The sequence below is a fragment of the Erinaceus europaeus genome, chromosome 3 (assembly GCF_950295315.1).
Source record: "Erinaceus europaeus chromosome 3, mEriEur2.1, whole genome shotgun sequence".
Lineage (NCBI taxonomy): Eukaryota > Metazoa > Chordata > Mammalia > Eulipotyphla > Erinaceidae > Erinaceus > Erinaceus europaeus.
The window spans coordinates 69,477,079-69,489,562 of NC_080164.1; the positions used below are offsets into that span (position 1 = coordinate 69,477,079).

The 12,484-nt window shown below is 43.0% G+C and overlaps 1 protein-coding gene across 14 annotated transcripts in view; it reads right to left on the reverse strand.

The window, feature by feature from the left end:
* The window catches only part of NPAS2 (neuronal PAS domain protein 2), a 226,946-nt gene that overhangs the window by 53,746 nt on the left and 160,716 nt on the right, over positions 1-12,484 (reverse strand). The window lies entirely within an intron of this gene.

Below are 12,484 nucleotides of genomic sequence, written 5' to 3' on the forward strand. Positions count from 1 at the left end.
TGGAGAGAGGAGGGGAAGACAGAGAGGGGGAGAGAAAGATAGACACCTGCAGACCTGCTTTACCGCCTGTGAAGCGACTCCCCTGAAGGTGGGGAGCCGGGTGCTTGAACCAAGATCCTTACTCCGGTCCCTGCAATTCGCGCCACATGTGCTTAACCCTTTGCGCTACCGCCCGACTCCTGATTTGGGGCTTCTATCAATAACTTACCCCCAGAATCCAAGCCCATGCAGGGGCTGGACTGAGCTACTGAGGACATGGCTTCTGCTCCCCAGAGGTACAAACTATCAGTAGTAAGAATTGATAGTTCTGTAGCGTGGCAAGGGTAACTAGAGCTGTTGTTCACTTATTCACTATTCACTGGGAATGCATGGCTTTCTTCATTCAGAGGAAGGAAACTGAGGCCCCAAAAGGGTTACAAATATTAACGAAGGTCATGCAGAGTTGAAATAAGGGAAGAGGGGCTCATCCCAGGTTTCAGACTCCATGTCCAGGTTCCTGACAGAACAAAGGGGGGGGTTATTTTAGACTTGCTTCCAGCTTGTTGCTTGAGATCAGGGCCCAAGATTTCCTTGGGAGGCACCACAGGAGGCTTTCTTGGGAATTGTAGACCTTTTCACAGGGTGACTGTGGAGAACTGCTGTATCTTTGAGGGGAGAAAGAATTCTGACTATTCTATGTGGAGTTTGATGGGTGTGAAGAAGAATTCTAAATCTGAACATGGGATTAGCCAGGTACATGATTTTTTTTTTTTTTTCTTTGCCTCCAGGTTTATCACTGGGGCTGGGTGCCTGCACTAGGAATCCACTGCTCCTGGAGGTCAGTTTTCCATTTTTATTGGATAGGACAGAAAGAAATGGAGAAAGGAGGGGGAGACAGAGAGGGGGAAAGAAAGATAGCTACCTGTAGACCTGCTTCACTGCTTGTGAAGCGACCCCCCTGCAGGTGGGGAGCCAGGGGCTCGAGCCAGGATCCTTGTGCTTCGTACTATGTGCGCTTAAGACCTGGTGTGCCACCGCCTGGCTCCCCACGAAATTCTTAAATGTGGCTATAGGTTAGATCCTCAGGGACCTTCTTCATGACTTTTCAGGTTCTATCCCTACCCCAGATGAATAATTTGATATTGTGGGGTGAAGTCAGGTACTGGCACTTTTAAAAGTGATTCGAATCATGGCTGGGGGAGATAGCTCTATTAATTAGAGCACAAAACTTGCATGCTTAAAGGCCCAGCTTTGATCCTTGGCACCTCCATAATACCAGAGCTCATTGGTACTTTGGTCTCACCTTCATAAAAATAAATAATAAAACTTATTTTATTTTAAATTCTCCAGATTCAGCAACGTGTAACAGGTTAACAATCACTAAGCTAGATAAAACTATACTCTTTCTTCTGTTTATTTTTTAAAAATAAAAGTATCTGATTATATCCTGTACATTTCTGAATTTGTATATTTAAACACATATATAGGCAAGCCATATCTTCCAATTAGAGAACACATAAAGCATTAAAAGGCTATTGCATTCTATAAATGAAATCTGTAAGACTTCAGATTTTTAACATTTGGGTGATTTTTTTTAAATGTCTGTAGGTTATTTTTTTTCCTTGGGATAGAGAGAGGGAGGGAGAGAGAGAGAGAGAGAAGGAGAAAGAGGGAGAGGAGGAGAGGGAAGAAGTGAGAGTGAGAGAGAGAGAGAGAGAGAAGAGGAGAGGGAGGGAGGGAGGGAGAGAGAGAGAGAGAGAGAGGAGAGCCATAGCACCTTCAGTGGAGTAGGGGCTGGGCTCAGATCTGAGTGGCACACATGGCAAAGCAGTGCACTATCTTATTGAGTTATTTCACTGGCTGTCTATAGGTTTTAAATTTGTATTTATTATTACAAAAATACTTTTTATTATCTTTCTTTCTTTCTTTCTTTCTTTCTTCCTTTCTTTCCTTCTTTCTTTCTTTTCCCCACAGCACTGCTCACTCTGGCTTATGGTGGTGCTGGAAATTGAACCTGGGATCTTGGACCCTCAGGCATGAGAGTCTTTTTATATAACCACTATGCTGACTCCCTAGCACCTCTGTCTACAGGTTTTTAATCTGTTTGATAATGTAGTCCTTTTATGTACTAATAAGAATAAATTCATTTTACCAAACACATTGTCTGAATATACTCACATAAGTACTAATTCTTTCCAAACATGAGTATAAAATGGGTAACATAAAAATAATCATGGTCTAGCAGGAGTAGATAGCATAATGGTTGGTTCTACAAAGAGACTCTCATGCCCAAGTCCCAGGTTCAGTACTTTCCACCACCATAAACCACAGCTGAGTAGTGCTCTGGTAAAAAAAAAACAAACAAAAAAAAAACCATGGGCTCTCTCTCTCTTTCTCGTGCTTATTTTATTTTGCCACCAGGGTTATTGCTGGGGCTCAGTGCCAGCACTATTAATCCACGGCTCCTGGTGGCCATTTTTTCATTTTTTTCCCTTTATTTTTATTCGACATGACAGAGAGAAATTGAGAGGAGGGGGGGAGAGAGAAAGAGAGACACCTGCAATTATAGGAAGCAGTTACAGAAGCCAGACCTTCCACTTTCTGCACCCCAAAATGTCCCTGGGTCCAAGCTCACCGAGGGTTAAAGAATAGGAAAGCTATCAGGGGAGGGGATAGGATATAGAGTTCTAGTGGCGGAACTTAAATAAAAACTTAAAAAAAAAAATCCCAGATGTGAAGTACTCTTTCTGCTTGAATGTAAGAGACAGCACTAACTAGAGAGCAATCTAGTAAAATTCTCCCTACTCTCTCAGAAAATCAAGACCTTCTAAGCATACTTCCAAGGATTTCCTAGGAATAGGAGAGAAACCTTGCACCTTGTTTGAGCAATACCTCCAGCTACTAATTTTACATGCATTGGTGATTTGCTATGGGGAGGATAGGGACAGATGAGTGTAAAATTGGAAACACCAGCCCCTAACAACTTCTTCAAGGGACATATTAGGACCACGGAAATTAAGTGGGTGTTTTGCAGCACTTACTGGGTACCTGACTGCCCCTCTAATTTTTTAAGAAAATTTTTATTACCTTTACTTATTTATTGGATAGAGGCAGCCAGAAATTGAGAGGGGATGATAGAGAGGGGGAGAGACAGAGAGACACCTGCAGCCCTGCTTTACCACTTACAAAGCTTTCCCCCTGCAGGTGGAGACCAGGGATTCAAACCCAGGTCCTTGCACATTCTAACATGTGCGCTCAGCCAGGTGCACCACCACCTGGGCCCCCTGACTGCCTCTCTACATACATTTATCAGTACGTTTTACCACTTCTAAGGTTTTTAAAAGGATGATGCACCCCACAAAGGGAAGTTTCATTGTTGCCGATAGCCTGCACTTGGTAGGTGAGAAATGAGCAGCCCAGAACCAAGTTAATTCTTCTAAACAAGCTTCTGCCCCCTCCTCCAAACTTCAGGCAGATGAGGTTAAATCAAGGGTGACAGCAAATCAAGGATGAAAGTTTTAATGGAACCAAGGGGGTGGGGGGGAACCAAAGGTTATACTTTCAATCTTTTGCCAACTGCATTTAAAAATGACTTTCTCACAGCATGAGCTTTCTTGCCTACTTTGGAGTCAACACTCCCAGGAACTTTGTAGTCATACTGGGCACGCAGAATAATTTCTGTGGCACTTCTTATCCCCAGGTAGTTTAAAAACAGTAATTAAGGATTTAATTAGTTGTTTCAATTTAAGTAATAGAAAAACATATATCTAATTAGGACGAGCTCCCCCCTCCCATCCAAAGGATTAATTGCTCAGGGTGTGGTAGCCATTTTATTAGATCTCCGATCTTTTCAGGTGGCTCCTTTGCACTGACATTCCTTTTTTTTTAATTTTTATTTATTTTCTTTATTGGGGAATTAATGTTTTACATTCAACAGTAAATACAATAGTTTGTACATGCATAACATTCTCCAGTTTCCCATATAACAATACAACCCCCACTAGGTCCTCTGTCATCCTTCTTGGACCTGTATTCTCCCCACCCCAGAGTCTTTTACTTTGGTGCGATACGCCAATTCCAGTTCAGGTTCTACTTGTTTTTTTTTTTTAATAATTTATTTTTTTATTGGGGAATTAATGCTTTACATTCAACAGTAAATACAATAGTTTGTACATGCATAACATTCCCCAGATTCCCATTTAACAATACAACCCCCACTATTTCATTCATCATTTTTCATGGACCTGTATTCTCCCCACCCACCCATCCCCACCCCAGAGTCTTTTACTTTGGTGTAATACTCCAATTCCATTTCAGGTTCGACTTGTGTTTTCTTTTCTAATCTTGTTTTTCAACTTCTGCCTGAGAGTGAGATCATCCCATATTCATCCTTCTGCTTCTGACTTATTTCACTTAACATGAATTTTTCAAGGTCCATCCAAGATTGGCTGAAAACGGTGAAGTCACCATTTTTTATAGCTGAGTAGTATTCCATTGTGTATATATACCACAACTTGCTCAGCCACTCACCTGTTGTTGGACACCTGGGTTGCTTCCAGGTTTTGGCTATTACAGATTGTGCTGTCAAGAACATATGTGTGCACAGATCTTTTTGGATGGATGTGTTGGGTTCCTTAGGATATATCCCCAGGAGAGGAATTGCAGGACCATAGGGTAGGTCCATTTCTAGCCTTCTGAGAGTTCTCCAGACTGTTCTCCACAGAGGTTGGACCAACTGACATTCCCACCAGCAGTGTAGGAGGGTTCCTTTGACCCCACACCCTTTCCAGCATTTGCTGCTGTTACCTTTTCTGATGTATGACATTCTCACAGGAGTGAAGTGGTATCTCATTGTTGTCTTGATTTGCATTTCTCTGACAATCAGAAACTTGGAGCATTTTTTCATGTGTTTCTCAGCCTTTTGGATCTCTTCTGTGGTGAATATTCTGTCCATGTCCTCCCCCCATTTTTGGATGGGGTTATTTGTTTTCTTGTTGTTGAGTTTGGCAAGCTCTTTATATATGTTGGTTATTAAACTCTTGTCTGATGTATGGCATGTAAAGATCTTCTCCCATTCTGTGAGGGGTCTCTTGGTTTGGGTAGTGGTTTCTTTTGCTGTGAAGAAGCTTTTTAATTTGATGTAGTCCCATAGGTTTATACTTGCCTTAGACTTCTTTGTAATTGGATTAGTTTCATTGAAGATGTCTTTAAAATGTATGCGGAAAAGAGTTCTGCCAATATTTTCCTCTAAGTATCTGATAGTTTGTGGTCTAACATCCAAGTCCTTGATCCACTTGGAATTGACTTTTGTATTTGGTGAAATACAGTGGTTCAGTTTCATTCTTCTGCATGTTTCAACCCATTTGTTGAAGAGACTCTGCTTTCCCCATTTAATAGGCTGGGCCCCTTTGTTAAAGATTAGATGTCCATAGGTGTGGGGGTTCACTGCACTGACATTTCAAAATACCTACCCACACATAACAATCACGAGATGGGCAAATGTGATTATTTTCTGCTCTATCCCCTTGTACCTTAGTCATCATATTCAGAATGACTCTTTCTCTGCCAAAAGCTAGAGGTCTCCTTCCCCACAGCCGTAGCTGAGTCTGACTCCATCTACAGGTCTGAGAAGATGCCCTGCATGCAGCAGGTGCTCAGCTCAGCTCAGTATCTACTGGAGGAGTCACTCATGAAATGACATTGTATCTCACATACAGACCACAGCTTAAGGCTCAGTCTGGAAGGATAACTTCTGATCATTGCCAGAATCTAGCACATATACTCTGAGACACCCCCCCAACCCCCAATATAGCTTTTCCCTTGCAGCTGCATGCTGCTGCTGGTGGCAGGATGCCAACGAAAGGTGCCCACAGAGCATGGTTCTAGTGCCACTGGCACTCAGATTGGCTCATGCCCTACTGATGCATTAACAATGCTTGACAGGACACCTGCAAAGGATGTGCTGCAAATCAGTACACAGTCACCACCACTGCATAGGAAAGCTCCAAAGTCCCACTGAGATGCAGGCAAGGGCTTTGCTTTTAGTCTATGGAAGAGCCCATGGGGTTATCACGTACCCTCGTTGCTCCTAAACCTTTTACCACAGCCTCTTTGAGAGGCCCTGAAAGAATCCTGCTTTGGCCTGACGTTTCTGGGATTGCAACTCAAGGCGGCTACAAGGTTGTCTTTGTAGAATAAATGTGTCTCACTTGACATTTGGGGATGCAGTCTAAGTCTGTCAGACGACAAAGGTGCACTCTCAAATAGTTATGACAAGGAGGCAGAGAAATTTCATGTGCAAAAAGTCTGCTTTCAAAGGCTTTGGGAAAAGAATAAGGAAGAAGTGGAGGTGGTGACAGTGAACAGGAGCCAACAGCTCCATTTGTGATCAATATTCAAAACATCTGGGTCAGAGTATTAGCATGCTGAGGGAAAAGGACATTTTTGTACATTCATAGAAGTCATCTCCCACTGGCTAAGCACTATTTTCAGATTTGTCTCTTTTTCTCTTTGAGGTGTGCTTTACCCAATACGCTCTGAAAAGCTAGGTTACTGGGTTCTTGGGAGAGCAGGAGCAAGATAATTCTGCCCAATTTTGCTGGGGTGATGTGTGGTTTTCTTTCCTTTCTGCCAGTTCTGTTTGGCAGATGGAGGGATGATGTTGAAAAGAAGCTCAGAGTCACAGGAAAAAACTGTGACAATTTGCCAGACTGAAAAAATTACTCCATAGAGAAAATGTATGTCTTAAAATTTCTTCTTTCCCCTAACATTTTTTTTTTTTTTAAAAGTATTTATCTCCCAGACTTCACCACTTTGGGCTGAGTCTTTCCGATAAAGGTGTGTGTGTGTTTGTATGTGTGTGTGTGTAGAGACCATAGCACAACGAGGTGGGAGTCAGGAGCCAGGAGCCAGGAGCCAGGAGCCAGGAGCCAGGCTTGAACATGGGTCGGCACATAGCAAAGCAGGTACACTATCCAGGTGAGTTATTTTGCCAGCTCTGACACTCATTAATTAAAATATCAAACAAATTGAAAGATGTGCTTGATAAATGTTGGTAAATGACCATTTCTCATCTCCTCCTCTGCCTACTCCTTTTTTTTTAATTGCAACTAGGGTTATTGGTGGGGCTCAGTGTTAGCACTATGAATTCACTGCTCCTGGTGGCCATTTTTTCCTTTCTATTTTATTTGATAGGACAGAGAGAAATTGAGAGGGGAGAGGGAGATAGAAAGGGAGAAAGAAAGAGAGACATCTGTAGACTTGTTTCATTGCTTGTAAAATTTCCCCTCTACAGATAGGGAGCAGAGGCTTGAACCCAGGCCCTTGAGCATGGTAAAATGTTGGCTCGTTACTCATTTTCTTATAAACTTGAGATCTTCGTGCATCATGATACCCCTGGGAAACAATTTTTATTTCCTTTTAATCAGAGTACTGCTCAGCTTTGGCTTATGGTGGTTGCTGGGATTTGAACCTGGAACTTTTGGTGTCTCACGTATGAAATTTTTTTGCATAATCATATACAGTCTCCCCAGCCCAATAAGTTGTTATTATGACATATATCCATATATCTGAAAAAGGATGGCACAATTTTGCATAAAAAAACCAATAAAAAGATGTGATGAGTTTTCTGACAACCATATATAGATATGTGATAGAGCAGGGTGTGTGTGTGTGTGTGTGTGTGTGTGTGTGTGTGTGTGTGTGTGTGTGTGTTTAGGAGAGAAACCAGCAGTGAAGCTTTTCTTCAGTGCAGTGTGGCCAGGTTTGAACATAGGTCACACATTTGGCAAAGCAGCACACTACCCAAGTGAGCCATTTCACTGGCGTCCATTATCATAATCTTAATTCCTCTGTAATCTACTCTGGCAGCACTGACCATACTCCAGGATCAGAGGCCTCATTGTTTGGGTGGAGGGGTCCTCTGATTCTTACTTTTGGGGATCTGTGACAGGTGGATCAGATGTTCCTTCCACGAAGCTGTCTCTCCTGTGGTAAACTCATATCTCCATTTCCAGTGAGTTTGTGGGGGAGGACATGAAATTCATTCCCTGAACTGAGATGCCTCTCTTAATTCAACTTAGAAAAGAAAAACCATTAGGAAAAAAAAAGACAAAATAAAAATCCCAGCTTCACCAAATGAGGCAACCTACAGAAATCCCACGGAACATACGGAACCAATTGTTGTGAGATTAAAAGTCTCCATTTCTGTCGGTATTTCAAATCTGGTTGTGTGGTTAGAGGCAAGTAGGTAAAATGAGGGCAGGGAAACTTTTATACTCTGGTGTGTGGTTTCTGGAAAGCCCAGAGTGGAATGTTTGCTGAGGGTGACCTATTTGGAGCCACACCAACGACTTTTGAAACACTGCTTTCTGGATCTCAGTGAGATGCACATTTCAATCCAAGTCTGGGGGAGGAGCCACGGCTTCAGTCAGGGATTGCCTCCTTGCTGGCATGAAGCTATCTTTCAGGAACTGGAACCTGTTTATAAAGACCTCTTTAAAACAAGGCCTGTTCATTCTGCCTTTGAGAAGATAACTCGCCAGTCCCTTCTCCTTGAGAGTGGTTGGAGAGGGGCTGTAGGACTTGAATGTGTGGGTTTGGAGAAAGGTCTTGTTGTGGCCATTTAACTGGAGAAGTAAAACAGATAAGACAGTGAATTATTTTGAGAGGCCCCTACCACAACAACTTCTATGGGACAAACTGTCTAAAATAAGATGATTTCATTGAGTTCTGTCCTGGAAATTACAACAGAGCAGATGCCAATGGGGAAGTCTGACTAGCAGGGTCAGACAGTCAAGATTAGACTGGGTATTTATCAGGAGATATTGAGATATGGCTTGGTATCCAAGTTCAGAGTCCTATGGGAAGCTTTTCACAGACTACATTAGAAATCGTCTTTAACCAACATATATAAAGAGCTTGCCAAACTCAACAACAAGAAAACAAATAACCCCATCCAAAAATGGGGGGAGGACATGGACAGAATATTCACCACAGAAGAGATCCAAAAGGCCGAGAAACACATGAAAAAATGCTCCAAGTCTCTGATTGTCAGAGAAATGCAAATCAAGACAACAATGAGATACCACTTCACTCCTGTGAGAATGTCATACATCAGAAAAGGTAACAGCAGCAAATGCTGGAAAGGGTGTGGGGTCAAAGGAACCCTCCTACACTGCTGGTGGGAATGTCAGTTGGTCCAACCTCTGTGGAGAACAGTCTGGAGAACTCTCAGAAGGCTAGAAATGGACCTACCCTATGGTCCTGCAATTCCTCTCCTGGGCATATATCCTAAGGAACCCAACACATCCATCCAAAAAGATCTGTGTACACATATGTTCTTGACAGCACAATCTGTAATAGCCAAAACCTGGAAGCAGCCCAGGTGTCCAACAACAGGTGAGTGGCTGAGCAAGTTGTGGTATATATACACAATGGAATGCTACTCAGCTATAAAAAATGGTGACTTCACCGTTTTCAGCCAATCTTGGATGGACCTTGAAAAATTCATGTTAAGTGAAATAAGTCAGAAGCAGAAGGATGAATATGGGATGATCTCACTCTCCGGCAGAAGTTGAAAAACAAGATCAGAAAAAAAGAAAAAAAAAAAAAACACAAGTAGAACCTGAACTGGAATTGGCATATCGCACCAAAGTAAAAGACTCTGGGGTGGGGATGGGTGGGTGGGGAGAATACAGGTCCAAGAAGGATGACAGAGGACCTAGTGGGGGTTGTATTGTTATATGGGAAACTGGAGAATGTTATGCATGTACAAACTATTGTATTTACTGTTGAATGTAAAACATTAATTCCCCAATAAAGAAATAAAAAATAAGAAATTGTCTTTAACAGTAACAGCATTAATGTCACACCCCACCCCCAATAATCTCTAAGAAAAATATTATATATAACTGGCCAAGAAATAGACTGGCAAAGTATATATATTTTCAACTAATGGGCAATTATTGTTCCCTGACAACCTTTACTATGATCACGAAAACAATTAAAATGCAGTCAAACTTAGATTGCACTTAAACCCTAGGTTTATTCCCTCCTTAACTTGAAGCCAGGTCCTATAGACCCAGTACCGGTTTGGATACAACAAATGACACTCAGTGATTTAACAACTGGGAGAAAGACCAAGTTTGTCATATAAAATAAGGACTACAAAATCTGGATAAAAGCAAGAGACTGACTCACTTTAATGATGGCCTTTTTGGCTACTACCAGGCCACCCCATCATCTGGGGCTCTAGTCAGGGAATCCTTGGAATCCTACATAGATATCATGGGCCTAGACCTCTATTAGATCCCCCTCTCCACCATAGCTGGTCACTTTCATCAGGAACATCATCATAAGCCCTCTTGTGGGCTGCTCCAGGACCTTGCACTCACTGTAGAGCAGCAATGTAAGGACTTCCCCACTCTCTGAAGAGAGGCTGAGTCATCTCACTCTGCCACTCAAGGAAGACTGGTCCTGAAAAGAGTGCAGCCTAGAATGTTCCCAGATGTGACCAAGGACTACGAGCTTAGACTGACAGGGAATCAGAGGTTACACAGGCTCCTGTGCTAAATATGAATAGATATGGGCCCTAGGTTAGATCAATGTTGTCTTAATTAGATAATAAAGAAGGCTTTTGGCTCAAGGTCACCCATTCTTTCCTGCCCTGAAGCCTAAAAGTTTCACTGAGGGCCTTTTTGTGCAGGCACTAAGGTTCTTAGGTGGTTCTTGAGTGGAGGCCAAGCTCCACTACTAGCTTTGGGCAAAACTGGTTCATCATCAGAAGATGAAAGGGAAGAAAATGGGAAGAACATGTGCCAGGAACAGCCCGGGGGGGGGGGGGGTTTGTATCCTGAGTGAAAACTCAGGAAGGGATCACTGGCTTTCAAATACCCAGGGAGCCCAGAGGAAACAGAATGCAGTGGGGGTGAGAAGGGCACAGAAAGGGGAGTGGGCAGAGGCTCAAGAGGAGCATTCCTGAGCATACACTACTGCCAGGAGGCCTTCCATGGGGATGATTCAGAAAGCACAGAGGCCACACTTCCTTAGGGTTACCCAGCATGTACCAACATGAATTTAATCTTTGCTTTGGATCAAAGGTTGAAGAAGTGACCAGAACCCTCCCAGAAGTCATCACTTGGCAAGTAAAAAGAACTCTGTTGTTAGCTACCACTGAAGAGCATGACTTTCCTGACTCAGGTCTTTCCTCTGAATGTTGGCTCTGCTCCCACCACATGTTCAGGGTCAGGAGCTTGGAGCCTCAGTTGAGGTCAATGTACTTTTGACGAGCACTTATTTATGTGCCAGGACTATGTGGGCCACAGGAGGTGGATGAGTCTGCAGATGAGTAAAGATCATGGTATTTTTCATTCCATTATTTATAAAAGCCAGAGCCTCTATTTTTTTGACAGACATCAAATAGGCACACCAGGCGATGCTCCATAAACCAACAGACCTACAAATATGACCAGAGAGCTCATGGCAATGGGCCAAAGTAAGGCTTCTTATATAGTTCTTTTGAAGTTTGAGCAAGTATTCTATCAAAACACCACCAGCGCACCTGGTCATTTTTCTCCTGTTTTCCACATATTGTTTTTTTTTCCTGGGCAATGCCTAGAGCTAGGGAAAGCTATTTGAAGTGGGTTCTGTAATTGCTTTGCTTTCTCTCCTCTCCTCTCCTCTCCTCTCCTCTCCTCTCCTCTCCTCTCCTCTCCTCTCCTCTCCTCTCCTCTCCTCTCCTCTCCTTCCCTCTCTCCTCTCCCCCACCCCAACTCCTTCTTCCCTTCTTCTCCTTTTAAAGAGCCAGAGCATCACACATGCACGTTTTCACCAATCCCAGGTCAACTTTTCTTTTTCATTCAGATAGAGAGACAAAGGGACAGTGAGAAGCAGAGAGGGCAGATTCAAAATTGTGCTGCATGCTTTGCATGCTTCTTCCAGGCAAAGATGGGTGGATCCCCCCCCCCCCCCCGCCCCCAACCAGCAGTTTTCTGCTGGGGTTTTGCTCCTGTACAATCCTACAGCTTCTGATGCATTTTCCTTTCTCTTTTTCTCTCTTTCTTTCTTTTCAGGTAGAGAGAGAGGGAGAGAAGACAGAGAGAGAAGAGAATCCACAGCACTACTCTTCTGCCACTTGTGAAGCTTCCCCCTACACATGCTCCCATCTGGTGGCCCAGGGCTTGAACATAGGTCACAGGCAAAACAAAGTGAGCAGGTGAACTACCTGGCCAGACCCTTAAATTAATTCTTATATTAAATCATCTTTAGGGGCTAGAAAAACAGCTCACCTGGTAGAGTGTATGTCTTTACATGTGTATGAGCCAGGTTTGAATCCCTGTAGCACTTGGGAGGTGCTGGTACAGGAAGAAGCTATGGTACTAGGGCATACCTCTCTACCTTTCTAACTCTGTAGTTACCTATTTTTCTATCGGAATGAAAAAGAGGCCAGGAGAGGTGAAACTGTGCATGAGAACACCGCCATGTTTTTATATTTTTTATATTTATT